At 44.5% G+C, this 26,060-nt stretch overlaps 2 long non-coding RNA genes across 3 annotated transcripts in view; both read left to right on the forward strand.

Moving 5' to 3' along the window:
- Positions 1–260: 260 nt before the first annotated feature.
- LOC135372113 (uncharacterized) overlaps positions 261–26,060 on the forward strand; it is a 130,153-nt gene continuing 104,353 nt past the window's right edge. For both annotated transcript variants that reach the window (XR_010415832.1, XR_010415833.1), the window contains exons 1-3: positions 261–329; positions 3,728–3,768; positions 4,745–4,876. This is a non-coding gene — a long non-coding RNA (uncharacterized LOC135372113). The remainder of the gene's footprint in view (positions 330–3,727; positions 3,769–4,744; positions 4,877–26,060) is intronic.
- LOC135372102 (uncharacterized) lies at positions 1,594–2,462 on the forward strand. Its single transcript, XR_010415821.1, has 2 exons — positions 1,594–2,177; positions 2,287–2,462. It is a non-coding gene; the product is annotated as an uncharacterized LOC135372102 (long non-coding RNA).

A 26,060-nucleotide genomic window follows, 5' to 3' on the forward strand; every position in this document is an offset into this window, starting at 1 on the left:
CCAGCTACTGGCTACCCTATGTTAGAGTCACTAAATAAGCATAGCTTACTCTACCCTATGTATACTTCAGCTATACTGAAAAGCACATTATTCGCCTATCCGCTGCTTCATTGCATAGTTACTATTCGATGTCCTCCCTGCAGTTCATCGAACACACGCAACATGTACAGGATATGCGGGTATGTTTCAGTAATCGGAAAATGTTCGTGACGTAACGGCGCAGCGCACACGCGCACACCTCTAGTTGGCAACACTGATGACTTGTTTGTCTACATAGCGTCGTGGCGTGTGTGGGTGTTCGAAGACACTTTGACGATATCGTCAAAAAGGTGCGGTAATATTTGTTTCTCCCTTGTGGCAGCTCCTTCATTTCTTACACAGGTACCTATTGTCTATTTTCACGGCCGTAACGTCAAGGCAACGCAAATGGGACCACTGCGACAGCGTATCAAATGGCCATAGTATGCACTTCGCTAAAGAGGTGCCTGTGCTTGGCCTTGCGGGACAAACGTAGTGGCCAAACGGGTTCTGTTCATGTGTACCTCGTCACGTTTTAGCATTTTTATTCGTGTTGTCTTCTTCCGTTGCACTGTTTTCGTGTCATATCTTGAGCATTGTTTCCTGCCTTTCCTGTCATTGTCAACGTCACTTAAAAGGACGTTACTGAGAGAACTTTGCCTCGTAAAAAACATTCACAACAGTCAGTGAGTGACCACATGCAAGCATCTACCAAAGTTGATTTCCACACTCGAAAATGAGACACTCAGAAGGTTTCATTACATTCCTGCACAGCTCGTGCAAACTCCACCTTTCCAGAGCTTTCTCATACCAGTAATACCCAGGCACACGAATGGGAGCGCAGAGCCGACTATTGTCTGCAAGCTCATCAGCTTCACGCTTGCACCTAAATACGCTAAGTGAAAAATCCTCAGCAAATCCGCCGACTTTGGGGTACCAGTGTGAAATTGACGAGACCATATCTCAGGAAAGCTATGTTATACTTCTGCATTCTGCCTGTATGAACACGTCTGACACTAACTCAGAAGCAGTGTTGCCGACGCAGCTAGCAGAAAACTCGCTCGAGAGGCCTCAAAATGTCGCCAGATGTCGCTAGGTGAATTTGTAGTGTCGCTAAAAAAAGCCGCCAGACATAGAATTGCCGTGAACCTATTTTCAACAACAAGCTTTTCTCTTGCAATATGTCAACATCGATTTCTTGAGATCATTTCCGAAGTTTCTGCTCGAAAGAATAGCATATACGCAGGCGAGCTGGTGGCAGAAATTCATCATAAGAAAGCTTGAGTATAGCTAGAAAAAACTGAACGGAACTCAAAATTTGAGTTTTGTGTGTCGTCTGTTTCTTCCGCTCAAGCTTTCTTACGATGGATTTCTACTTGGTCTTAGCTTCCGACATCAAGTGCGGCTACTGCGTGTGCTCCTTTTTTGTTTATACAGGGTGTTTCACGAAAAATGAGCCAAAGTTTAAAAAAAAAAATGTTTGTGTGAGCGGTAGCGTCCTCGCCACTGCTCCGCTCGAAGTATGGTCATCGCCATCGTGGCATCTATGCCTTTATAAGCGACAGCTGTGTGAGACTGTCTGCCTGAAGGGCCGCGCATGCTAGTGTACAGACGTTTCTGTGGTCGTCTGTAATTGTAAACGAATGTCGTATGTTTCAGAATCATGCACACACTTCAACACACAAATATTGTTACAACTTGTCTGATTAATTATTCTCCTTTGTATACGTACGCATCTCTCTGATGAACGGCACCTGCACACAACAACTGAGGCCTAGGAGGTGCGCATAGCAAGTCCGCAAAAATATAGTCTTTTAAAATATTTTCACAATAATTGGCAGTTTTCCAGCGATTTTAAGAGCTTCGAGATGCCGCGTGTTTTTTGAGCCCAAGTCGCTAGATTAGTCGCTAGGCACTCGACACGTATATTTGGTCGCTGACCAGCTCTGAAAGTCGCTAGAACGGCAACATGAAGAACGCAAGTGACATTCCAAAAGACGATCACAGACTATAGACTGTTCTCGACCTGTACATGCCGTCCCACTTGTGCACCAGTCGCCAAAGGCCCTCTGGCCGCTCCATGGTTGGACGTCTTAGCGCCAAAGGGTTCTCAGTGATGTTACTTGTCTGAGGCTGCGTTATCTTTGATTTCGAGAGAGGTAATTCATTTATGTCACGCAACATCTGTCTTCTGCTCTTGCCATGCATTCCGTCAAATTGCACTGAAACTGCTCCACCTTTTCGTGTCTGATTTTCGGTGTATTGCAGGTGAAGAATGGCACTATGGTTTCGGAAGCGGCTGGTACAGCACTTTAGAGGCTGACAAAATAATCCGTAACAAACTTTGTATCATCTAGCCATTGGTCACTCTGGTGCCTTCTTTGGTGAAGTTCCTTACTCATACCTAGAGTGCATTGTGCGGAATAAATGTTTCATTTTGCTGGTTTGCATTCGTCTTCTCCTCGTACTCAAGGAAAAGTTGCTACGCCTTTTCGTTGTGCAATACCACTTGCTTTGTGGTCACTGTGGCTTAGGCTGCTTCTGTCAGTGCCGCCGTAGGCAGAGTGCTTTCCCAGTACATATAGTTCAGGTTGCAGTGGACTCGCCTCCCACATATGCACAAAGGTGCATTTTATGATTCACATTTTTCAGGGGTCTGCACGTTCACTCACATGAGGCATGAGACGTTTAGAATATCCCTCAAGGTCGGGGGGGTTCTAACTTCATCTGTTAAGTAATCACAATCTCGAAGTCTCGCATTGTTGTTTTAAATTCCGGTCATACAATGATTGTCGGCGCGTGCTATGTTCGAAGACATGCCTTTTTGCCGGTCAAGGAAATAAGCAATTCACTCCCCCAAAAAATACCGCTTGCAAAAGGGACTACCTCCTCAGTCAGACGTAAAAGCTGTTGAGGAGAGGGTCCTCCTGTGGAAATGCTTTCAGGATGCTTATGTGTCAGGGGTATTAGCCTACTGTAGCAAAAACAGTTTTATGCACTCTACAGCACAGCAAGGAAGGACTAATGCACCTGCTGGTATTTGCATTTTTCTTTTTGTAAAAACTGCAAACGACCAACAGTCCTTGTTGCTACCAGTCTAAGATGCACATTATTTTGTATTGCCCTGTATTGTATGTGTGTTTTTGTATTGCCCTGTGCATGTTTTGTATTTGTATTGTCGGAGCAGCCGGGACATAAACCAAGGACTGCTCACTGTTCTGACTTTCAGCAGTGGTGATTGCATTTGCATATTGAATGCTGTCGGACAGAGCACGAGTGCAGTGAGCTGGTTGTTGCCCAAATGGCATGTCAGTTCCATTTCATCTGGTTATTACACCTTTTAAAGGGGTCACTCATGTGCTTTTTGTAGGATAGCTATCGGAAGAGCCAGAAGTCAACAGAGGCAGTATAAGCAACTTTGTGTGGTATCATTTCAAATAAGTGATGACTTATTCTTGACATGACTCAGTTACTGCTAACAGATGCAGTGCTCTACGGGATCCTTCCCAGTCAAGCGCAAATTTGGTTTCCTAGTCAGTTTCCATATATGTACATTTCAAATGTACAAAGGTACATACAGTTTATATTCTGCTTGAGTCTTCAAATTCAGATGCTTATTGCAAACTACAGCATTCTGCGTGTACATTTCAAATGAGTGCTCTCTCTATTCTTTCGCTAATATCTGCATCACTCTTTTTCCTTTGTTCAGGCTGCACCATGGAATCATCCTGCATCTGCCATTATGCTGTGGTAAGGATATCAATGCAAATTCAGTTGTGCTCACAGCGAGCCAGCTTTGCTTGGTGATGAGGCTATCATCCCCTTTAGTAGAGTTTTCAATTTTTAAGGGACATTGGAATTGTAAATCTTTTGTAGTCTTAAGCTCGCATTTTACATATTTGTTGTTTCTCTCCCTTTTAAACATTGCAGCTATTTTTAACTAGTCTCATTTTAATCACAATGTTCGCGTATTATGATCTGTGTTGTCGATTCGCCATTAAAACTCCAATCATCATCACCAGCCTTGTTGTTGGGTGATGGGCCCCTTCTACCCGTCACGAGCATTTGTAACTGTTTTAGAGATATTGACTGTTTAAATGCTATATAATTTTGTCCAGCTTTGCTCATATATCATGTTTGCACGGCGCAGCTTGATCTTTGATATCCTTGTGCCAGAAAACTCATATCATGTTTTATGTCTCAATCTTTGTGAAATGCTTATTTTAGTGTAGTCTCTCTGTTTTTACCTGGTTACTAACTACCATTGTCTTGGCGCACTATGGCCTTCGTTGCTTGTGCACCATTAAAACTCCAATCATCATCAGCAAGCCAGCTTACGTGCCAACCTAAATTTACTCAAAGCAGCGTGAATTCCGGAGTTCAGTTAATGTTTTCCTCCCTATAGTTGCAATGTTACAGTGCTTGGGTAGCAATTTCATGTATAGTATGTGCAGAAAATGGTAGTGTATTAATGTCAGCTTATAGCTTTTAGTGATAGACAGGAGGCTATGCATGCAGGCTGCATAGATTCAAGGTGGTGTACAGCAATTTGAGCTGTGTGAGGTGTACGTCCTATACACATGACACAGAGCAGTCTACGCTTACTGTTTTGATGCAAAAAGTGACTTGCTGTAGCAGGTCGCAAGTCATAATTGCTTGTGCTTATCGATCAATTACTTTCCTTTGCTGCCCTGGTTACATTCTGCTTTTTCTTTGCTTTCCTCAGTGGCAGTGCTACAGTGTCTGTGCTGCACTTGAAAAACCAGTGTAGTGGGATGGGCATTGTGGACACTTGTTTTCGTTGGCAGCCAACATCTCTCACTTGAAGGTCTAAAGGAGCATCTATAGAAATTGACAGGTAAGTGACCAGATCTCTCAGGTGAGTGCTAGATTTTTCCTTCAGGTCAGAAGCAGCCTTGAGGCTGTTGCACATTTTGCTCCATAGAGGAACAAAGATAGAGCAGAAGTGCAAAAGGAAAACTCCGCTGTAGGAGTGTCACGTGTGAACTGCGAGTTGACTAGGCCAGCCATGAAAGATAAACAGGCAGCGAACATGAGAAGTGAAGTGTGAAGTGTGTCGAATAGCAGATGCTCGATAGAAACAGTTTGGAGCTGAGGGATGTCACATTGCTATGTGACATCCCTCATTCATGGTAGGTTCTTGCTTACTCTGGTAAGTACAGTACAGTAAGTACTTGCAGAGTCGAGAAGAAAGAATTACACATATCATTAACAACAGCATACATGATCGATTTAATATGAACTCAACTAAAATCTGCAGCACTGTTCAGCTTCAAGTTACAGTCCGGTTGAAAACATGGGTCTGGGAAACGCCGTCTTATGATTTCTAATACAGTTAAACCTATGAATAGCAAAGTCGGCGAAATTCCGCGCGAAACTTCGTTATACAGAAAACTTTGTTGTATAGAAAGTTAGCATACTTCCGACGATTTATTTAAGTTATTAACATGTTGTCCACATCGGTAATGGAAGATCACGGAAATAGTCACAAATGACACTGGTAGAGCAGCAAAAAATCCTTTTATTTTTCTACAAGAAAGTCTGTTATTCGTGTCTGAGTTGTATTAAAGAAAGTTGGAGTTCCTGGTTTTCCTGCGACACAGCGTAACGTCAGAGAAGAGCAATCGCGTCGAGCACCTCGTTAACAGGCGGAACCACGCAAACTTCCTCGGCGGCGTCACTTTCGTCACCACTGCAGCAGTTGGATCCTTGCAGGCTTGCAATGATTTCGTCTTCACGAAGCTCTTCGGTGCATGCAGCGTATGAATCGGCGTAGAGAAAGTCCTGCAATTTTAGCGTCATCGGGCACGCCACCCTCCACTCTCAGTGTGTCCCACTGTTGTTCGATTGCCGGCACAGAGAGGTCGTCATCTACGTTGTTGTTAGCACATGGTTGTTAGCACATCGCTGGTGCTGCCAATTCCAGAAGTGAACCCTGCTTTTCTGAAACAGTTCACAACCACATCATGTCCCGTTGATCGCCAACTTGCTGCCCACATTTCCACCTCTTGTATGGTATCAACCTTAATTTCTCTCTTCAGCCGCAGATCTAACAAAAGTTTGTCAATCACGTGGGCACGATAAGCACTCTTGACGGTCCTCATCATCCCCTGATCCAGCGGCTGAATTAGAGAGGTGCAGTGTGGCGGCAGGAAAAGCACTTCCACATTTGTCAGGTTGGCATCTTCGACGTGATGTGCAGAGCAGTTGTTCAGCAGCAGACCCATGTGCCGGTCCTTTTGGGACATCTCCCGGTCGAAGTCGACTAGCCAGTCCTTAAAGATGGCGCGAGACATCCGTGCTTTTCCGTTGGATCTGTATGTCGCTGGGATCTTCATTCCTTTGAAGCAGCGGCGGTTCTTGCGTTTGCCTATGACGAGGGGAACGCGCTTGTCGCTTCCGTCCATGTTCACGCAAAACAAGATGGAAAGAAGCTGCTTGCTCTGTGTACCGCCTTCGCAACGCTGGCCCTTAAGAGCCAACGTACGCCCCGGTAACATTTGAAAAAACAACACGCTTTCATCCGTGTCGTAGATGTCGTCGGTGGCGTACGTTTCCAAAATGCCGCTCACCTCCTCCTCGTGCCATGTTGCAGTTGCAATGATGTTTGCATACGTGCTCTCTCCGCACAGAACTTTCGAAACAATGGCATGCCTCTTGAATTTATCCAGCCAACCGCTGCTTGGTTTGAAGCTGTCACAGCCCAGGATGTTTGCAAAATTCACTGCCTGACACTGCAGCACTGCGCCTGTTAGCGGTACCCGTTGTGATACCATTTCCATAAACCAAGCGAAGGTAGCCTTGTCGACGTCATCGTACGCGGCTGTCCTGTTCCTTTTTTGCTTGGTGCTTGGTCCCGCAGCAGCTTCCAAGATGGCGTCCTTGCACTTAAGGATCATTGACAAGGAACTTGCAGGCATGCCAAACCTTGCAACGATGTCCTTCTTCTGATCTCAAGTGAGACTGACAGTCTGACATGCACGCAAGTAAGACTGACAGTCTGACATGAAAACACGTTCTTCGCACCTTCAGGCGCAGCTCCTTGAAAGGTCTTCTCCAGATGCTTTTGGAATGTCTTGCAGTGAAGTCCATGGTGAGATACATTCATGATGGACCAGAAGTCTGTCAATGCAGTCGACCCCTTGCCAATGCTTTTTATTGCCTGCATGGCCCTCACGTTCACCTCAAAGGTCCTCCTGCCCTCTGCTCTCAGGGATGACCACTGTTCAGCGATGTTACCACAATTCCTGCAGGTTACAGCAAGCTTGACCGCTAACCCATGTCGTGTGCCTAGCACCACTGTCACTCTGGGTTCCGAGCACTTCTGGCACAGCATTTCCTTTACTAATCCATTCAATGCTGATAGCTGGCACATCAAGAACCCTTCCGTACTTGAGGTGCCTTCGGGTTCTTCACTTCCGCCGATCAGTTTCAGTTTTCGCTCTGTCGTCGGCATTGCACTCAGCGATGCCTGTATGGAGGCAGGCAATTCGCGTGTATTCTCCTGTGACACAAAAGTAGGTTCCAAGTGTGCTTAAACTGTGCGACGGGTTCAACCTGTGCTAGTAGATGGCATCAGAGCGCTTTCATCACTTGCATGAGTGAAGCGTCCACGTTCCTGGAATCTTGCTACGCAACACATTCCGGCAAAAATGGCAGCCGCTTTCTTCGCCATCAGCGGGGATTTCCTATTACGAGCCCGGAAGCGGTTCCTTGTGTGAAACTGCCAATATCCATTAAATCAAAAAATATTCTCAAATGATATTTGATTTTGGCTCTTGTGTCCACCTCATACGTAGCCTTCTTCTGATCCATCTGGTCGACACCGTGCCCGTATAGAATCCTCCTGGCACTGCTTGCTGACACCCTTGTCCTCCTTTCAATTGATCTAAGGCTTATATTGGGATCCTGGACAACCTCTTCCCGGACCCTAATGGCGTGGCGGTTGTCACAAGCGGTGATAGGATGGGGGCGTCTTTCACGCGCAGGGCCGAAGCTTCCAGTGGTGGACAGCCGCATAATGATCTGCCTTATGGTGCGAGAAGTGGTCACTCTGTCGCCAGGAAACATTTCACTGTAGTTTATGACTGCTCGGTCGTAGTTCATATTTGCAGCACCAAGAGTTAATATCATTCTAGTTTTGTCCCTATTAGAGAACACAGAGCTGGCCATGACTACCGTTGTTACGTGCAAAACTGGGTGAAACCGATGTTCCAAGTGATTGTGAAGGAACAATCTACCTGGAAATGGGTGTGTACCAGGTGCACCGATGAGATGGCGATCTGCATTCCAGTGAAGCTGATAAGTGTTAACAAAAGTAACCGAAGCAGCAGCTCCCCTTTCCTCTTGTTTTTTGAAATGTTCGTTCTATCATCTGGGCAGGGGTCATGTCCTCCTCTCATCCCATCTTTGTGGTCAATTTCGTTTTTTGAGTGAAGAGATTCATGAGGGTGGGGGGAGAGAAGGGGGATGAAGAACGGTGTCCGATTTCCTGCGCAGTTGAAATACGCGAGTCAGAAAAAGCAGATTTTAATAATTCTTTTTTTTTTTTCACTTGCTGTAGTATTAGAGATTTCGGCTTCTGGTGTACTCGACAAAATTCGCCACAGGCTTCCTGATTCTGTAAAAAAAAACGCTTTGTTGACTAGGCAAATTTCAGAGTTCAATTCAGAAATTTCAATTTATTGTAGTTGAAATTTGACAGAAGTATTTTTTGAAGATGGCAAACTTAATTGCCGCATGGGAGCCGTTGACCGCATCTTTTTCTGTTCTTCTGTTTTCTTACAAACCCCAAATGATATCGCTCGTGAATCACCATGTATAAACACAGGTTGTGGCATGAAACGTCTCATTTAACCATAAAAAAACAAAAAAAAAACGGCTTAACGGAAAAATATGGGGTAAGCAACTTCTGGACATTCAGTCTGCCACCTAATAAAAATAGTTTCATCAATTTGCCAGTGAACTAAATTGAATTTTCCAGATTGAACTCATGAAATTGCTTGTCTATGCAACTTTTTTTTGTCAGAATTAGATTGCTTGTGGCGGATTTGGCCTAATCAATAAGAAAAAACGCTTCGTGGAATGATTGTTATACCCTTTAAAAGTTAAAAAAAATTCAGGTCCAGTTGCGGGTATCTGAACGACGCACAGTCGGGCGCCAAATCATGAAACGAGAGAGGAGGAGAGGCCCCGCCCAGGTGAGAGATAGAAGCTGCAAAAAGAAGGAAAGATATCCTGTGTACATGTGGAAGCGTGCTTCAGCATGCTAGAAGTGGCGCCACAAAAAAGAATGCAAACGTTTTGCCATATCACTTAGATAAGCAAGCGTGTTACTAGGCTGCTTTGACATTCAAGACCCGGACAATTACATGTATCACACTTTCATAATTTTTGCATCAACGACCCCCGCGCCTACCGAACATTTCCACGTTTACGCACGGAGAGCACCTAACAAGGAACAGTACAGAAATGTGATTGACAGTTTATTTTCATGTATTTTTGGTTTGTCATGTCCTGTTGTGATCGGTTGATAGATTGATTGGTTGAGTGGAAATAAGTAAATTACGAACAGGATGAATCCATCACCAAACAAATTCTAAAAGAAAATAAAAATCAAGAGAACTGACAACACAAAGTAAAAGACTCACGAAAAAACAAGACGGGGGGGGGGACATCAAGGGGGATAATACACTTTCTTCTTGGTGAGCATTGACATCGGTGAGGGGCGAATGTTTATTGGTGATCAGGAAAGTTAGCTGGCCTCAGGGCGAGTATCCCTGAGTGTCAGAGCTTGTCCTGGCTTGGTACTTAAAGGTGTTGAAAGTGACCACCATCGGCACCAATGCACAGTTGCGCCCTGTGGACTATGACCCTCGTCGCTCTCCTTATTTCCTTTTAGCGAAGTGATCTGCAGAAGGAAGTGATTTTCTGCTGCAGGTCAAGAGCCGATCGGGGCTCCTGTTTGTAGAACTACTCCTTAATGTGGTCCCACAAGCAAAAATTCATCGGAGTCAAGTCCGGTGACCTGGCAGGCCATGGCACAAGACCGAAACTGCCTACCCACTTATCACCAAAAAGTTGATCCAAAAACTGAACAGCATGGCTAGCAGAGTGAGCGGGACCCCCATCGTGCTGGTACCACGCGGACAGCCTCTCCAAAAGGGGCAGGTCATCAACAAAATCTTACACAAAGCCTTGTAGTATTTCACTGCTTTAAATATTGCCTGTCATGTTTCTGTTGAAGAAAACTGGACCGAGCACTTTTCCATCGTAGATACCTGCCCAAGCGTGAAATGTCCACTGGTACTGGTGTCTGCACTCCCTTATCTAATCAGGGTGTGACGTGCTCCAATAGTGGGCGTTATGTAAGTTAACCTCAGCATTCCTGGAGAAATGCGCTTCGTCCGTCTAAATGATGTGCTCTGCAAAATTTGGGGTTTTCTCGATCATGTTTAGAATCCAGTTGCAAAAATTCCATTCGCTTGTTGTAGTCTCCTGGCTGAAAGCTCTGGGACAGGCTGACGTGGTAAGGATGGTACCTCACGCTGTGAACAATTCTCAGTGCACTCCTGGCTGACACCCCCATCCTTCTTCCAATCGATCGACTACTTATAGTTGGATCTCGTGCGACTTCGGCGAGAACTGTAATTGCTGAACTTGAGTCACTGGATGACACTGGACGCGAACGTGCTGAATGTCCCAGTCGAAGACAGCCGTTTGAATGTCTGTCTTATAGTACGAGATGTTGATACTCCTTCGCCTGGGAACATCTCGCGGTACTTTGCAAGTGCCGTGTTGTAGTCCAGGCTAGCAGTCCCGAGCGCTGGAATCGTTCTAGCTTTTTCTCTGTTTGAGAATACTGTGCTAGCCATTGCTATAGCGCCCTTTACCATACAGCAGTCAAGGGAACCAAAGTGACAAATTCTACTGCAAGAATGCACCTGAGAATGAGTGCACAACAAGCCCGCCGATAAGATAGGTGATGGGCACCATGATATCGGTGCATCTGTGATATCGGTTAACAGCAGCAAGCCACACTGTCGCTACACTTTTATTTTCTTTGTAGAACGATTTCTATACTCGTAAAAGTTGCTCGAAATTGAGGTCTGCTTGCACGTATTTGAGCGGCGTAGAAAAGTTGGCCGCAAAACAGCGGCAAGGGAGGATGACAGTCAACACCGAGACGTCAGACAGAGCAGCCGTGCTCTGTCGACATGGTGTTGTGGCCAGACTCATTTTCACAGGTGGGGAGTAATGTGTTACAAAGTAGTGTGTTACCGGCACAATTGTACACATTACTTGAAAAAATTAATTGATTACAATTACTGTTACTACTGTGCAAAAAGTAATTCTTTACCACTGCAAATTAGGTACTTCACCAAAAATGTAATACGTTACCGATTAAAAATGTAACGAGTTACTTTTCCCGTTACTTTTAAATTGTGGGCCATATCAAAGCCAACAAACCTGCAGTGAACGCAACCATTCAGCTCTTGTTGCAAATTCTAATATGAGACACCAACATACATGATAAGTGAAATTCACAAATACATTTGAAAACAACATACGAAACACACACACTCGTTTATTACAGATTTATATGCACATTTACATACACATGTACACAACACCGTTATCTACCAACGACTTAGGTTTATACATATGTACATATAGGTGTGCCTACAATATTACGTGCATACCTTGATGTGCTTCCTGAGGTTGGAATTCGTAGCTTTGGAGTGAAAAAGTGTCCTTTGCTCATTTGATGCACTTTGCTTGGTTCCTAGGCTGAACCACAGTTGTTTCCAGCTATTTTCGATCAATTCTAATTCTGTGTTCCCAGGATATGGGAACGCGATTCAAAATCACAATGGGCATTCAATGTATAAAATAAATGGGTCATGGCAGTTGCAAGCTTTTAGAAAGTTGGACTTTGATATAAGCCAGGCTCAATGCCCAATACGAAGTATGCAAATTATATTACATAATTATTGTGGTGTTTACGATAATTCACCAGACCGAAAACCTACTGGAACACTCCAAACACAACGGGTCAGTCCTTTATTCACGGCGCAGAAGCAGTATCTGTGTGAAACATCAAGAAACAATTGCTTCCGGGTGTGAAACACAAGTTAACAGAGCACTTGGAACACACCACCTTGGTGATCCCTTTGTAGCCAGGAACATTGCATCTTCCTCGGTTTCTGTACTGCAGCCAGTGACATGTCCCATCCAGTCGAATGTCTTGTGACGGGATAAGTGCTGCCGGTACTCTTTTGCATTTTTCCTTGTGGAGGGCATCAATGCTCCTTTTCGATGACTTTGCAACACTGCCTCTTGCTGGCTTCTTTATGAGCTTCAGGGTTGAGGCAATCTCCCCTTTGAATTCAAACAAGCTCAGAACATTGTTTTCACGAATGTTGGCAAGGGCACGTTCCTGCTTGTAGATGAACCAAGCATTGATACGGATAAGGTCGATCAGATGAAAAAAGATCTTGACGTACCACTTTCTTGATTTCAAAGGTGTCCAGGAAGCTGCAGCCATCTGGTCGACAAGGTCAACGCCACCTATGTACTTATTGTATACTCTTACACATGCAAACGATGGCACTTCTATGTGCTTGTGTTCCTTCTTGTCATATCTTCTGACATCTTCAACAGGATCAGTGGCCACAAAGGTGCTCAGAAAACTGACTGAACGATTGTCGAACCACGTGACGGCATGGAATGGTACACCATCATGCGACACAGTCTTTTCATGGAAGGATCCACAGCCAGCACTTTTCAGAGCTTTGTCATCTTTCAGACTGCATCGAGGTAGGCGGTTTCGCCTCACAGTCCCAAGTGCCCAAACGCCCTTTTTTGCAAGCTCGTAGAATAGGGGAGCACTCATGAACAAGTTGTCACAGTAGAGTTTATAGTTCTTGTTGGAGGGAATGGCGGATGCAAGGGTGAGCACTATGTTGCCACTCGCACCGACATCACAGTGTCCATTCGCAGGGAGTATCTTCCCCGTGTACAGTTGAAAGTTGTGCACAGTGCCTGTTGAATCACAAAGTACAAACATCTTGGTTTGGTCTACCCCGCTGCTGGAGGACAGCTCTACCACTATTATCTTTGGTTTTGAGGTCAAATTGTTGACATAAATATGTACACTAGAAATCTGGACAACTTATCGCAAGCTTGAGGTTATGTATTTTGGGGGGGTAAGTGCACGGATGTGCAACTGGCGCTGCCGTGAAGGAAAGTGATCATCATGCAGAAGTGGCAAATGTCGTTTACTGAGCAAGCCAGGCAATATACTTACAACATAACAACAAAAGGAAAGACACAGTATGTTACAGAACACGTCTCATCTTAAGCAGCCTTAGTCTTGCACGTTTTTCGGTACGCTGCGAGTTCTTGAACTTTACTAGAAAGTGAAGCCTAGTAAGGACATAAAATTTAATTATCTTGTTAGTCCAAGATGTGGCGTGGTCGGTACAGCCAAGAGTGGTCACCTTGGCCATTTGGTGGAAGGATACGAAGTCCATGAGGCTCTCACTCCTCACTTCCCTCACACTAAAGCAATGTGTGAAAGTGTCCTCCAGTGCTGTCACAAGGGCATTTAGCGCCTAAGGAGGGTAGATGAGGCCTCCCCTGTCAACTGCAGTGGTGAGAGAGGCAGCTGGCGGCACTGGCCCATCTTTTTGTCGTAGAAGCTGCTGGCAGCACTCTGTGCGCTTCGTGGTGGCAATGCTTTTTTGTGCAACATAACCGGCGATGTAAAAAATCAACCTTTCGTCACTGGTTTGCCCGATCAGGTCGTTATGCTCGATGTTGCATGCACTCAGTACGTCGTGTACCTCGGCCAGGTTTCCGACATCCAGGAGCTCATCAATCTTTTTCTGGGACGCTGCCTGCTTTTCGGCACTGTCTGTTCCTAAGAGGCTTTCCAGAAGACCTGGTGAAACATTTCCACTGCTTGACGATCTTACGAGATTCTGGAAGCTCAAGCAGTTAATGGAAATGAAGAATTGGCTCTGTGTTGGGTGGTCATTCGATCCTGACATTTGTCGCATAATTCCAAACAGTCTTTCGATTGCGTCCTGGCAGAGCCGGGATGTCATGAGATAGTGGTAGTTCAGTTTACTTGTCAGATACTCCCGCAAACACAGTGTGCTGGAAGGTGTCACCCGGAACCCCTCAGCTGTGCTCCGGCTCAAGTAGCCATGTGACCCAGCAACTTGTTCCCATTTGTCTAAGTAACTCAGGAAGTCCTTGATTCATTGCTCACGCGTGCTTCCTGGTCTCAGCGCATCTGCACTACATCTGGACGTCATCGCTTCGATCAGGGATCGCATCCTTTCGATGAAGGATACTGTGGCAGAGGAATCGCCGTACTGCTTGTTGATCTGCTCTCTGTACAAAAAAGCCCTCTGCTTCGTCACTGAACATGCTGAACACATAGTTTACCCTCATCGTTTCAAAGCCATTGGGCCGAATGACAGCGTTGTTCACATGTGGCATTGCCTTCAGTGCCCCCCCCCCACACACACACTCGTGATATTTGGGCCAAAATGATGTCATTCCCTAGGTAGTAGAATTGACTGCAGTCAACAATTGATTAGAATTGACTAGCAGTCGAGAAAAGCAAAGCGAAGAAAACAATTTTGGGACGGTGCAGCCAACCATCTCCGGAAGCAAACGTCAACTAGATAGCATGAGTGCGCCTTAAAGGGGGGACGTCTACACTAGCTTTTTTACGTTTTGGACGATTTTGATAAAAATTGGTGCAAATGTTCATTATAGCTCTGTAATAACTATATCGAAGTGTCAAGGTGATATTACAAGCGGTTCTTTTTTTTAATGAATTTTTTCATCTCCATCTTGTGAAGAGGCTGAACTAGTAGAAAATTGTGATAGAAGTGTGCTTCAACTTGTCGTGCATTCCAAAATGTATGCTTCACGTCGTGTCAGTCCGCTTTTTTCAAGATTTCCAGCGTAGCAATTCTCAGTCTCATTTTTTCTTCACATAGTCGCTACAGGTAAACCTAGAATGATTATAAATTATGATGTTGGAAATAAATTGCTGAGGAACATAAAAAAAGGGGAGTGTCATGATGTGCAGAAACCGTCTGTGAATCTTGCGAAACAAACAGTGTGCAAATAGAGCAAATGGTTGTCAAGATATTTGCTCCACGAGCGAAGCAGAAAGTGAAAAAGTGCATCTTGAGAAAAAGCCTTTCGAATGGGCTTCCGCGGCATTCTTCTGGTGTAGCAGGACCTTCTCATCTGCTCTAAGAAGTGCATTCGCTCCATGGTTCAGTGGTGATGGAGTTGCAAAATTCTTTGTAGGTGCGCAAAGTTTCAGCATTACACCTACAGATCGCTTCCTCCACAGCGGTCTGAGCTACTATTAGCGACAAATACTCATCTTTCGACTGGAGCGACCAGATAACAGAGTGTACTCTCTCCACCTGTAGAGAAGCGAGAGGCACTTGTATTCTGGTAGGAGTGCTCCTGCAATGTGATTTCCCAGTCAATATTGATGTTCCGGCTGGGGTTGACCTTGGGCCTCGGCTGCGCGATGGCTGCACCAGCTTGTTTGCCCTGGCGGGCAAAGCTTGTGGTGTTGGATCTTCATCAGTTGATGTGATATGATGGAACGTGGGCATGACAGCCCACTGAATATCTTCAACTTCTTCATGATTCCTGAGCGCCAAACCATAATAGCTCGTAAAATTTTTTAATAAGGTCCTGTGTAAGGCCACCCAGCCCTCCATGTGGTCTATACTTCTTGCTTTTTGCAACTATTCCCCTGATACATGAGCAGTGATTTTTTCCACGCTTTTGTCCAATCCATAGTATTAGGCGTGAAAACCAAAAGGTAACGTTTCAACTACATCTGCACAAATGTAGTGCTTTGTATCCAAAGGGTTGAAAGCGATCTTTGTCACTGACACACTTTTGTTCACATTGTCTTTATGTACAATGAGGTTCTGTCTAACCGTGTGGATTCTGCCCTGCTCAAGAGCGTCAGTGTACATAGAATAAAGAAGCTTCTGTGCTTCAGAATGTTTCACATCTTTCGCACGGTTGTACTGTTTTTTGCTACTCAGTTCGAGGGTGTACAGTTTTTGTTCTAGACAACAGAATCTGACAAACTTGATCATGAGGCATCTCGTTTTTAAACATTCCCACTACCATCTTATTTTTTGTCGACTATAGTGGATGATCGGGGTCATAGCTAGAGTTATCCAGGTGTTCGTCAGCTAGTTCGAGAAGTGCTTTTTTTTCACCCAACATTATGATGAAGGAATCTGTGTCCATATACAGCAGTCTAGTATCTGGGGCTACACGAAGAGGATGGTTGTGGTAAAAATCAAACAACTTAAGTTTGGACAATTCCAATATCCTCAACCATAGGTAGAGTGTCTGTCTCGGAGTGGCGGAGCACAGATTGAGAGAATTGGAAGATGATGACATAAGAGCTCACAGGTCACTAGTCTTTTAGGTTTGGCTCGCATAGGAGCTTCAACTCCTGTTCATCAGTCACTGAGACGACAATTGAAAAACTTGCACACCTCCATACGTGACTTTCCTTAAACGATAGTAATTCCAAGTTTTGCTTGGGAGCTTTAGAATGAATTTGTAGCTCGTTTCGAAGGACCGTGATTGAAGTCCACATAGGATTGGAGGAAGGGCTTTTGATGGCACTTTAGAAACCTGTGAACTTTGTTGAGTCACAACCCCAAATGCAAATACAACTGCAAATTGTGACATTGCAGAAAATATCACTCCTTGTCGAATAATGTTAACAGTAATTTTGGATCAGTTGCCTTCTGAAGATGAAACTTCTTCATCAGCTCCTTTTGATAGGCTGACGGCAGATCTCGGGCGCAAGTGATGTCTGATGAAGACTTGCATTCAGGAAGTTTAAAGTATCCAGGAATCTGTAGGAACTGACATCTCTATCCTTTAATTTTTGGGAGCTAGTGGCAATCACTTTTATGTCTGCTTTCTTAAGCGGGGGACAAGGCGGCAGCACGATGACGGAATGGTCAGTCTTTTTATACACACATTCCACCTCCACACTGCCAAGATGACACGTGGCACGTCTTCGTCTTTTTATTGTAGCGTCAATGCGTTTGGCTGCCGTCCTAGGGCGATAGTGCAATAGACTGTCTTTTATACGTCCACTGTACTATCGTGCTGGCACGATGACCGCGCTTCTCCTGTCTTCGAGAGAGAGAGAGCATATCTCGACTAGAACTTTTTATTTTCATTCTTTATTATATGTGCACACACGAAGGTCTTGCTCTTTGTTCCACGGTCACTCGCTCCCCAACGACGTTCTCTGGCTCTCTTCTGCATTTTCTGTCGACGATGATGCTGCAAAAAGAGAGTACCTACTGCCGTAATACGATATGCGCCGGAACACAGCAACACTCACTGTATTCGTAGCATTCGTAAGGAAAGGTGTGTATGGCGTCCACGAGATACCGCTTGTCGACGTAAGGGACCAAGCTCTTCTTGAATCGCGAAATGGTGTACATTGTTTGCTTTATCCTCCTCAGACCTGCGACGCAGGAAAGTGATGAATGTTGATGATTTATATGTTTTCGTGCTGGAACTGTCCCAAATAAGTGTCCTATGAAGCTGTAAACCATGTTAATGGTACATTTTATTATTTATGCAGGGTATCGCATGCGATACTCCGGGACTTTACCTAGAAAAATTACATGTTTATTGAGTGCTACATTGAAGGCCAAACTTCATAGCTTTTCCTCATGAAACCTCTTGAAACAGTTCCTGCTTCCATTGAAATGGCGCATCCTGTGCAGCACGCTGGTGCTAGAGCCTTGCAGCCAAGCAACCTGCACTTCTTCCTTTTGTCTTGGGTTGTACCAATTTTGGGGCAAGTGCCTGACTTCATACTGCCTCAATTTTTGTAGTGGGAGTGGCACGATCTTCTACCTTGTCTCAGGTGGAGGTTCACATTCCTCTTGACCTTCATCTGCATTTGTTTACTGTGATGAATTGCAGTATATCAGGTGTTCCTCTACCGTCATCTTGAAGTCTATGTAATCCATGATTTCTTTTGCTTGAGCTGCAGACTCACGCATGTCGTTGTGGTACTGAAGCCAACCAGCAGATGCAGCGAAGTCTCTGAAATGAAAAATTATTGGTACCGTCCATTTCTAGGTTTTTGTTTTCGACCTATACATACTAACACAACGATGCAGGTTGTCAACAGCACCCATATAGGCACTGTACTTTGTGATGATGTCTGGTCTTTCTACGTCCAGGTTCTACTTCGTCTTTTTGCATCGTCTTGTGCAGGAACTTGCGGTTATTTTTGCAGAAGTGTGGACGCTGCCACAACTGGTCTGCTGTCAAACCACTTCACCAGAGCCATATTTCCATCACTCCGGGAACACTGGTCAATTGATCCCACATTCTTGCTTTTTCAACTGGTGGTCGCTGTTGAGTTTGGCCTGTTTTTGGCTCCCTGCATGACATTAGCGTTCCACAGTCATACATCTCCATTCCAGTAGACAGTCCAGACACAGGTAAAATACCTGTCCATGAATATACGTGTACCAGATGAGAGGGTTTCTGATACCTGAAGCACTACTCTACCACACCAATCTCTACACTTTGTGCAATAAATGTTTCCTCACCAGATCTTTCTTAACTTCTGTCACTCTCGCAGTCTGTTGATGAGTGCTGGCCAAGGGAATGCTGTACATTTTGACTCAGATGGCAACAACTTCCTGCATAACACCTCCTCCAGTCTCATCTTTGAAGTGCCCCATCTGGTTTGTATGCTCTTCGTTGAAAAGTGGGTGGGGTGGTGAATAGAAGGACAGATCTAGCTCACTCTCAATTATCATCAGCTGTTCTTCGAGGCTTTCCCACGTGAGAGAACAACTGTCTGTATCACCATAGATCAACTGGTATCAAATCAATGGTATCAAAGGCTGCATTTTCACAATTTGGTTAGTTCCAAATGAGTATCCGTCTGCCTGTATAATCTTGCAGCGGAAACCCCGTGTAGTGTTTAAAGTTTCGAATGGTCCCCCTGTTTAGCATAAAGGATATGATGGAATCAAAGAAGAAGTTCTTTCCGGCACTCGGCGGTGACACAACTTCCAAACAATTCTTCTTTGGTATGCGTCTGTTAAAGAGGTTATAGAGGTGATTCACAAAGTGCGACATCTCTTCGAGGCTGCTGTCAAATTGATAGTGCAGGAGGCACAAAACTTTTTGCAGCCACTCTGCCCAAGATATGTAATAGTTTGCAATGTCTCCGGCGAGAGAATAAAAAAAAAGGCTGTACAGTGTGTTCATACATGCGGATAAAGTCCAGTACCGACCAGTGCGAGACCCCGTCGTTAAACACCTGGACGGCACGTATTAAACGCTTGTTGTCGCGGCGTATAAAGTGTAGTGACGGGTTCGACAACCGCACGAGCATCGACATAATGTTCAAAAGGGGCGATATCGGGTACCGCTTGATGATTTCGTAGATTGAACCCTCCGTGTGGACACTTGCTGCTTTAGTACTCCGATTTACACGGGTCGCCTTTTCCAAGTATGCTGGAGGGGACGGATACTGGTGATGAAAACCCAATGTCTCACTGTGCCTCACATTCCCTCTACACTTTCACATACAAGTACGTCGGGACACTTTGCCTCAGGTCCCTTGGCATGTTCTGAGCAGGGAGTGACGAAGAAGCCCACGTGGCAATTCCAACCTATAGAATTTCAAAATGTCCCCTTCTCTCAGTTGGCTTGTATCGCCCCATCAAGTCTGTCTAATAGCCATGCATGTGGTAGCTATATCGGTTAATCATATCGCTGACAAACTTGACTTGGGCGATAGCCTGGCTTTCATGAAGTTTGTACCATTCGTAAATTGTTGAGATCTGCTTGCAGTAAATGTGCCTGGATATGTTAGTTTTGTGTGCAGTCTGCACTGCGGAATCTTTGCGTGCAATGTATGGAAGTACATGTCAGAGGGCGTGCGAAACTTCACGGAACATACGAGTGGCGTAATATTTTGCCAGTGGCTTTTTCCACCCTAGAGGTGGGTTGAAGCGGGCTAGCTCTCTCGTCCAGAAAGCTGGACAAGTGCACTTGTCATGGTTCAAGATTTCAAGATTCTTTTATGTCAGTTATAGAATACAAAGTTCAATAGGACCGTGAGGGCGAGCCCTGTGATAGCTGCAGTAGTTTTGCTATCGCTTGATCGTGCATGATTGTACTTGTCACTACCCCTAAGCAAGTCAACTACGTGCTTTTATCAACTTCCATGGTATTGTGCTGGCAAAATATGCCACACACTTGTTCCGTGAACTTTACGGTGCGCCTGTACAATTACTGTGTTTGTGAAAGCAAAGAGTCACACCTGACTTCTCTCACATGGCAAAAGCAGGTGATGAGTGTCATAGAAGCTTCTATGGAAGCTGGACTCTATCCACTGAAGCGAATGATTTTTCTTACCAAGTCGAACGGCAATTGAAGAAGAGGCACCAGCAGTGAGATTTGAACCCACACCTTCTGTCTGGCCTGGGATAGGAGGCTAATGTCCTCTGTGTAGTTTTTTCTTTTCTGTTCACATCCAAAACATTTGAAGTTCTTTCTGTTATAGTAGCAAATCCCTTGAAGGTAAACAAGGAACTTCTTATTTTGTTAGTGAAAATTTTATAAATGTCGTTGTAGGGATTGGATGCTTTTAATGTCTGGCTTAAGTTTTCCCAATATATCATTTTAGCATTAATGATTTCTTTTTATATCTAGCTAATTGTTTTTTATAATTTATTTGGTATGTTTGAGAATTTGTGGTCTTGATTTTGTTTTGGTATAGATGTCTAAGTTGCCTGCATAGTTTCCTGTGTTTGCTTAACTTCTCGTTCCAACAGGGAACGGTTTGATACTGATTGTTTATTGTTGTTTTGCAGGAATTTGTCCAGTGTTGAATTGTTTTGTTTAATTCTGTGACTGTTTTGTTGATTTTTAGAGTAGTGGTTGTGTATTTATTTAAAATGTACTGAAACCAAGGGTCTGTTTTTATTATGTTGTTGAGTTTGATTTGTCCTTTTCTAGTTAATTTTCTTATATTACATATTTCTTGTTTGAAAATTTTATAGGTTATGTAATTATGATCACTTCCTGTTTCTGTAGTGAGTACTGTCCAATCTGTTACATGTTCATATATTTTTTGTGTGGTTACGGTGATGTCTATCCAGGATTGGCCTCTTGGTCCATGAAATGTTGGGTTAGAGTGCGGGTTATTTACAATGGCTAGGTCATTTCCTAAAATGAAGTCTACAAGATCCTCTCCTCTCTGCTCTGTATCTAGACCACCCCATAGAGGATGTTTGGCATTGAAATCGCCTCCTATAAGACTTCTGTGTTTTTATTTTTGTAGATTAATTGTTGGACGGTGTGCAAGTCGTTGATATCTTTGCATGGTGGGAGATAAAGGTTTATAATAATTATAGAGCGATTTTTATTTTTTACATTTATGGCTATTAGACTGCCTTGGACCGCTAAGGGTAGAACATCATAACAGTTTGTGTTTATTAGATTGTGTTTATTGTGGTTTTTCAGTTTGTAGTACTATGTATTTTTTTGGCAGTTGCACGATTTTTGTGTCATGATAATATGGTTCCTAAATTAAAACGATGTTGGGGTTTGTCAGGTTAGGGTCTTCGTTAGTGTAAAGGCCCCCGCCTTTGAGTGTGCTTGATTTGATAGCAATATGGATAAAGCCATTTCGATGTTATTCAAATGGTGGGTTTTCTGGTGTTTTGTCTTTACCACTGTTCTTGGATACATTGTACCTGAGCTATGTAGGTTGGACAATACCTGTCATAGTATTTGTGTTCAAAGTCTACTAGGGTGCGGCTGTTCATGTTGCCTTGTAAACAGGCCCTACACCTAGGTTTCTCTGATTTACACTCCTCTTCTTTGTGGTTTTTAGCGCAATACGGGCAGAAGATTTGCGTAGCTTTGCAGTACTTTGCCACATGTCCGTATGTGAGACATTTGGCGCAACGTTTTACGTTGTAATGTTCTTCTACAACGCATCTAGACCAACCGATTTTGGTCATTCCCTCCTTCGTTAGTGTATCATATGCTTCCTTGGGTAGTGAGACGAATGCGGTCTGCGTTCCGTCTCTTTCAGACCGAACAAATCTTACATCGATCTGGTCCAGGTATTCCTGGAGGTCGTTGCCGTAGACCAGTTCTTCCTTTGTCTTCTTTCTCCATGTTTTCTTCAATGACTTCTGGCTGTGGTGGTCTGTTTACCTTGAAGTTGCCGCTTTCTGTCAGATTCTCGCTGTCATTGAAGATCTTTTCTATCTTCCTTATATCTTCCTTTTTACGACTTTCGACAATGAGCAGTCCTGCCTTTGTGGGTCGAATCGTAGCATCGGTTAGAAGAACCTCTGCGTCGGAAACTTTTTCCTGCTTTGGGTTTGATGGTTGCTGATGAGGTTTTGAAGATTTTGTTTTTAGGTTTGTCGTTGTTTCCTTTGGTTATGTCTGCGTATGACACGGGTACGTTGCTGCCCTGAGACTCCAGGTTCTGTAGTGTCTGGCTGAGGGCCTGGGCCACTCTTTCGACCTCATTGCGCCTTGCCTTTTCTGTTGCCCTCTGGAGATCTAGAGAGCATATAAGAGCCTCGTACTTATGGAAAACTGCTCTCATGGCCGGTCTCTTCTCCTTCGGGAGTTCGTGCTCCGCGTCTATGTAATTGTCTCAGAGGTTCCTTAGGGCGTCGTTAATGTCTGGTCGATTTTCCGTAGCAGAGTTGGTATTTTCCTCTTGTGTGTTCGACCTAGTTTGCCCTGTTTCCTGGGTATGGTCTTGGGTGAGAGGGGGGAAGTGGTCTTCCTTCTCTTCCTTGGATTCTGCTTTTTGTTTCTTATGTTTCTTCTTTTTGCTTTTAGTCTTTGGTTGGTACGTGGTCATGGATGGATCTTCTCCTGATTCTTCCGTACTGGAGTCACCATCGACCTCCGTGCCCGTTGCTTCTTTTCCTGCTTCATCGATTTCTTGTCTTCTTCCCCTATCGTCTCCTTTGTTCTTAGGCATTTTCGGATTGGTTTTCTGATTTGGATCTATGCCTTGAGTCTTGTAGTAGGTAGCTCCGGCATGAGTCTATCCAAATATGGCTTGTCTGTGGTATTCTGTGCTGTTTTGACGATGTAGTGACCTTTAAATCGAATTTTCGGTGCTTTCCCGTCACTTTTCGGCGTTTTTACTTTCCTTCGGCAACTTTCTTTTTTTATTCCTCTTCTCCTTTCTTCAAGGTATCTCCTACTTTTTTTCCCGTGTTAATTGGATAATTACATCCAAAGTTATGGTGGTACTTGAATTTCTCTAAATTTGGCTTCAGTAAGGCAGAGGCCCTACTCAACAGTTGAAGGCAACTGGCTTCACTGAATGAAGGCGTGTGTGATCTAGGGGTTGTTTCCCGCGTTTAGGTGGCGTTAGTGTCGCCTTCCTCGGGATCCTGAAAAAATGGTCCCGGAAAGAAGGGTCCCACCGGCACAAGGCGGAAAAAATGGTCCCGCAGGCAGGCGATATAGCTTTGCCATCGCTTAAACACACATCTTTGGTGTGACAGTGATATATGTATTACATTTTGTGAACACGGTGTTTTATTTTCCTCTTTATTTTTTTGCTTTGAATTTTTAGATAGATAAGTGCTTTATTTAGACATTCAATACATTACAAATTATAAATTGCATAGCGAATTGCGTAGTAGTAGCACATGACTACCCCGCTTGATTAAAATTGCTACCCCAAAGTTGGCAGTAACTCGATCGGTGCGGGACAGATGGCATTAGTGCACAAATACGCTTGGATTTATTCAAGAAGAAAAACAGCGGGCAATTACATGTCACACTGCTATAGTAAGACAGGAGAAAATGGTACCGGACCCAGCCGTTATTTTCTTTCTCCCGCACATTCTTCTGAATACTCTTAGTACATTCGTGCATACCGTGCATGAACAGTCCATGAACTAGTGCTGAAACAAGTTTTTTATTGTCACTCCCGTGTTCTTTTCTGTGTTTAAGGAATAGCAAACCGGCTTCGTACCTGGCTGACCTTTCCTTGTAGTTATCATTATTAGTATTTTTTTTTTCAGTAAACATATACCCCCCCCCCCACTGGTGTAACCCGGATACTTTTATTCGAGGCCTCCTCCTGACCACGCCTAGGATAGAGTAGATTACACAGACAAAAACGACGCCGGAAAAGAGAACGACGTCAAGTGTAAGCGCCAACCGAAGCTACTACCCGAAACCAGCTACCGATCTAGTTATTGCCGACTTTGGGGTAGGAATTTAAGTCAAGCGGGGTAGTCAGGTCCTACAACTAGGAAATTCAAAGCAAGAAAAAAAAAAGAGCAAATAAAACACCGTATTCACAAAACATAACTATCTCTGTCTGAGGACCATCATCTGTCACACCAAAGATGTGCTTTTGTGCACAAGCGATGGCAAAACCATTCCATGCCTGCGGGACCTTTTTTTCCGCCTTTTGCCAGTAGGACCCTCCTTTCCGGGACCCTTTCTTCCGGACCGTTATAAGTAGGCTTAGCTCCATTCTTCACCAGAACTGTTGATTTTATATTAAAACTATGCTGAAAATCTTGCTCACTTCAGGTGCCTGAGGACTTTATCCTGTGGGGGCAAGTCCAATTTCCACTGGATTGGGTGTTTTGACTGTTGATTTCAGTAGATTGACAGGAGAACTGAAAGAGGTTTATCCATTCATGCGCGTCGCTGATTAAATGACAAGGCATTTGGCCAAAACTGACGATTTCCCCATCAAGTGAAGTTAAAAATATAAGGGGGAAGCGACCAAAAGTGGGTGACCTTGGGTCCAGACCACGATCAAGTCGAGGTCAGCCTTTCGGCCATTGGACCCAAGGCAGCCACTTTTATAAACAAATAAAAGTGGATAATCCAAGGTTTAAAGGTACTGTAAAGCAGTAGACAAGCATGATATGCCGGCGATGTGACTAGAGACTTTGTTGCTTCTAAATACCATATGCGGAACCATACGACCGACAACGCGCTATAAATATTTTTAATTTGCCATGAAAGATGCGGCGTAGTGGAGCGGTGCGACGCCTGGTGTCGAACAACCCCCTGTACAGTGGGCAACACTGAAAATTGGTATTACACACTATGACATCGGAACTTCCTTATTTTAGTAACCATAGCCTTTAGCATTTTAGCCTGCTTGTAAATGCCGTTCCCCTATCGGTGATTAAGGCGGTCGGAGCTCCGTGCCGTAGTACGATGTTCTCAATGAAGAACTTCGCCACTTCTGTTGCTGTGTCCTGTGGAAGTGCCTTAGTCTCAGCATAGCGTGTCAGGTAGTCGGTTGCGACGATTATCCAACGATTTCCGGAAGGCGAACGTAGAAAGGGCCTGAGTAGATCCATCCCAATCTGCTCGAACGGCGCCGACGGCGGTGCGATTTGCTGAAGGTACCCAGAAGGTCGTACCGGCGGCGTTTTTCGTCGTTGGCATTCCCGGCACGTCCTTACGTAGTGGTGTACGGTCTTGGCCAGTTTTGGCCAGTAGTACTTTTCCCTTATACGGGCCAGTGTCCGGCTGTATCCCAAATGACCTGATGACGGTTCGTCGTGGCAGGATTCAAGAATCTCGGTGCGCATGTCCCCAGGCACAACGAGAAGCCACGTAGCGCCTTGTGGTGCGTGGTTTTCTTTGTAGAGAACACCATTACGTAGGGAAAAACTTGGGAGTGATCTTCTGAAGATGGGAGGAACATTGTCGGCGCATGTCTCGCAACATGGTTCACTGCATCGTGCGCAAGAGAGAGATCCACGGCACACATTAGCAACAACATGTCCAAATCAGTCGCAGCGAAACATCGCAGTGGACCGGGGACATGTTGCCACATGTTTATGGACAGGTGTCCCACTTTCAACATGTCAGGTAGTATAGGTCTGTGAAATGTAACACCGTATACAGGTTGT

Source organism: Ornithodoros turicata, unplaced genomic scaffold (genome assembly GCF_037126465.1).
Source record: "Ornithodoros turicata isolate Travis unplaced genomic scaffold, ASM3712646v1 Chromosome13, whole genome shotgun sequence".
Taxonomy (NCBI): Eukaryota; Metazoa; Arthropoda; class Arachnida; order Ixodida; family Argasidae; genus Ornithodoros; species Ornithodoros turicata.